The 2672-nt window shown below is 51.0% G+C and overlaps 1 long non-coding RNA gene across 1 annotated transcript in view; it reads left to right on the top strand.

Moving 5' to 3' along the window:
* Window positions 1-2080, top strand: part of LOC113941864 — a 2463-nt gene extending 383 nt beyond the window's left edge. Inside the window, exons 2-4 of the long non-coding RNA XR_003525786.1 lie at window positions 1176-1211; window positions 1508-1535; window positions 2034-2080. This is a non-coding gene — a long non-coding RNA (uncharacterized LOC113941864). The remainder of the gene's footprint in view (window positions 1-1175; window positions 1212-1507; window positions 1536-2033) is intronic.
* Window positions 2081-2672: the final 592 nt, after the last annotated feature.

The following is a 2672-nucleotide window of genomic DNA, read 5'->3' as shown; positions in this document are numbered from 1 at the left end:
TTTTTCCCCTCTTTTCCCCCCTTTTTTCTCCCCTTTCCTTTTTTTTCCCTCTCCTTTTTTTCTCCCCTTTTTTCTCTTTTTTTCCCTTCCCCCCCTTTTTTCCTCCCTTTTTTCTTTCCCTTTTTTCTCCCTCTTTTTTTCCCTTTTTTCCCTCCTTTTTTCCTCCCCTTTTTCTCCCTTTTTTCTCCCTCTTTTTTTCCCTTTTTTCTCCCTTTTTCCTCCCCTTTTTCTCCCTTTTCCCCCCTCTTTTTCCCCCCTTTTTTTCCTCCCCTTTTCCCATTTTTTTACTCCTCTTTTTTTCTCCCCCTTTTCTCTTTTTTCCCCTTTCCCCCCTTTTTTTCCTCTCTTTTTTTCTCCTTACTTCCTCCCCCTTTTTCCCTCCCTCTTTTTTTCTTTTTTCCCCCTTTATTTCCTCCCCTTTTTCTTCCTTTTTTCTCCCTTTCCCCCCCTTTTTTCTTCCCTTTTTTCCTCCCTCTTTTCCCCCCTTTTTTCTCCCTTTTCCCCCTTTTTCCCTTTTTTACTCCCCTTTTTTCTCCCCATTTTTTCTCCCTTTTCCCCTTTTTTCCTCCCTTTTTTTCCTCCTTTTTTCTCCCCTTTTTTCTTCTCTTTTTTCCCCTCCCTTTTTCCCCCTCTTTTCTCCCTCTTTTTCCCTCCCTTTTTCCCTCCCTTTCCCACCCCTTTTTCCCCTCTTTCCCCCCCTTTTTTCCTCCCCCTTTCCTCCCTCCTTTTTCCCTTTTTTTACTCTTTTTTTCTCCCCTTTTTTCCTCCACTTTTTTCTCCTTTTTTCTCCCCTTTTTTTCCTCTCTTTTTTTCATCCCTTTTCCTCCCTTTTTTCCTGCCTTCCCCCCCTTTTTTCTTCTTTTTCCCTCCCTTTTTTCCTCCCCTTTTTTCCTCCCTTTTCCCTTTTTTCACTCTCCTTTTTCTCTCCCCTTTTTTCTCTCTTTTTTTTCCCTTTCCCCCCTTTTTTCCCCTTTTTTCTCCCTCTTATTTTTCCCTTTTTCCCTCCCTTTTTTTCCCCCCATTTTTCCTCCTTTTTTCCTCCCTCTTTTTCCCCCCTTTTTTCCCTCCCTTTTTTTCCCCCCCTTTTTTTCCCCCCTCCTTTTTTTCCCTCCCCTTTCCCCCCATTCCCTTTTCCCCATTTTTCCCGGTCTCTCACAGATTTTCTCCCCTCCCAGGACCCCACGGTTTTCATGAACAACAACATCCCCCCGGTGAGTTGATTCCAGCCCCGGGAAAAATCCCGTGGATTTGACTCCACCCCTTTTTTTGGGAACACCTGGAGCTCCCCCTTCCCCTTCCCCTTCCCAGGACACAAACATTTCTCCCTTTTTTCCCCTCACTTTGGGGAAAAAACGACCCCAAAATGATAAATCCTGGGAAATGCTGGCGGGCTGGAGCCTCCCAGGAATTTCCAGGAGGGAATGGTGACTCCTCTTCCCTCTTTTCCCGCCCCCAGCCGGGATTTTGTGCCTCTAATTCCCTATTTTTTCTCCCCCCAAAAAAACAGCTGCTCCCGGAGAAGGAGACGGATTACAGTGAGTTCCCGGGGTTTTCCACGGATCTCCCACCCTGGGGCCGGGATTTGGGATCCTCCCGGGTTTGGGATGCTCCAGGAGGGAATTCCCACATCCCAGGGGGGGATCGGATCCCAGGGAAAGGTGGGATGGCTGGGATGGGACATGGACAGGCTGCTCCGGGATGGGGGGTGTAATCCAGGGGGGCCCACAGCATTCCCAAGGATCCTGCAGCATTCCCAAGGATCCTGTAGCATTCCCAGGGCTCCTGCAGTATTCCCAGGGTTCCTGCAGCATTCCCTGGGGTCCCACAGCATTCCTGGGTTTCCATGGGAGCAGCTGGATTGACTCTTTTTCCCTTCCCTTCCCTTCCCTTCCCTTCCCTTCCCTTCCCTTCCCTTCCCTTCCCTTCCCAAACCTTCCCAAACCTTCCCAAACCTTCCCTTCCCTTCCCAAACCTTCCCTTCCCAAACCTTCCCAAACCTTCCCAAACCTTCCCTCCCCATCCCGCCGGAGCAGCGCAGTTCACGGGGCCCCCCCAGAAGCCTCCAAGACTCGGGGCACAGGTGAGACCCCCTGGATCGGGATTGGGACACCGGGATCCCGCTCCTCCATCTCCTTCCCAGCCCCTCCCCACCCTCCCAGCCAGGAATCCCTTCCCAATCTCCCCCCCAAATCTCCCCTTTCCCACTGGGATCCATTCCCTGGCTCCTGTCATTCCAGGCCCTCATCCCAAATCCCTCTCCCGCTCTCCTGGAGCCCCTTCAGGCTCTGGAATGTTCTCCAAGCTCTCCCGGGATCCTTCCCTTCTCCAGCCTGGCCATTCCCAGCTCTCCCAGCCTGGATCCATCCCCTGCCATTGGATCCATCCCCAGCCCAACTCCTCCCTGGGAAGGAGTTCAGGGAACAAGGGGGTTCCCTGGGAATCTCGGGGCTCAGGGCAGGGTCTCCCTTCCCCTTTCCCGCCTTTTCCATCCCCACATTCCATAAAAACCCCTCTGAGTGGATCCTGAGTGTCCTTTATCCCATAAAAATCCCTCTGACTGGATCCTGAGTGTCCTTTATCCCATAAAAATCCCTCTGACTGGACTCTGAGTGTCCTTTATCCCATAAAAATCCCTCTGACTGGACTCTGAGTGTCCTTTATCCCATAAAAAT

This window comes from Corapipo altera, unplaced genomic scaffold (assembly GCF_003945725.1).
Source record: "Corapipo altera isolate COAL_440 unplaced genomic scaffold, ASM394572v1 59728, whole genome shotgun sequence".
Taxonomy (NCBI): Eukaryota; Metazoa; Chordata; class Aves; order Passeriformes; family Pipridae; genus Corapipo; species Corapipo altera.
Note: the sequence above shows the minus strand (reverse complement) of the source record. Positions and strands in the feature narration are given on the sequence as shown.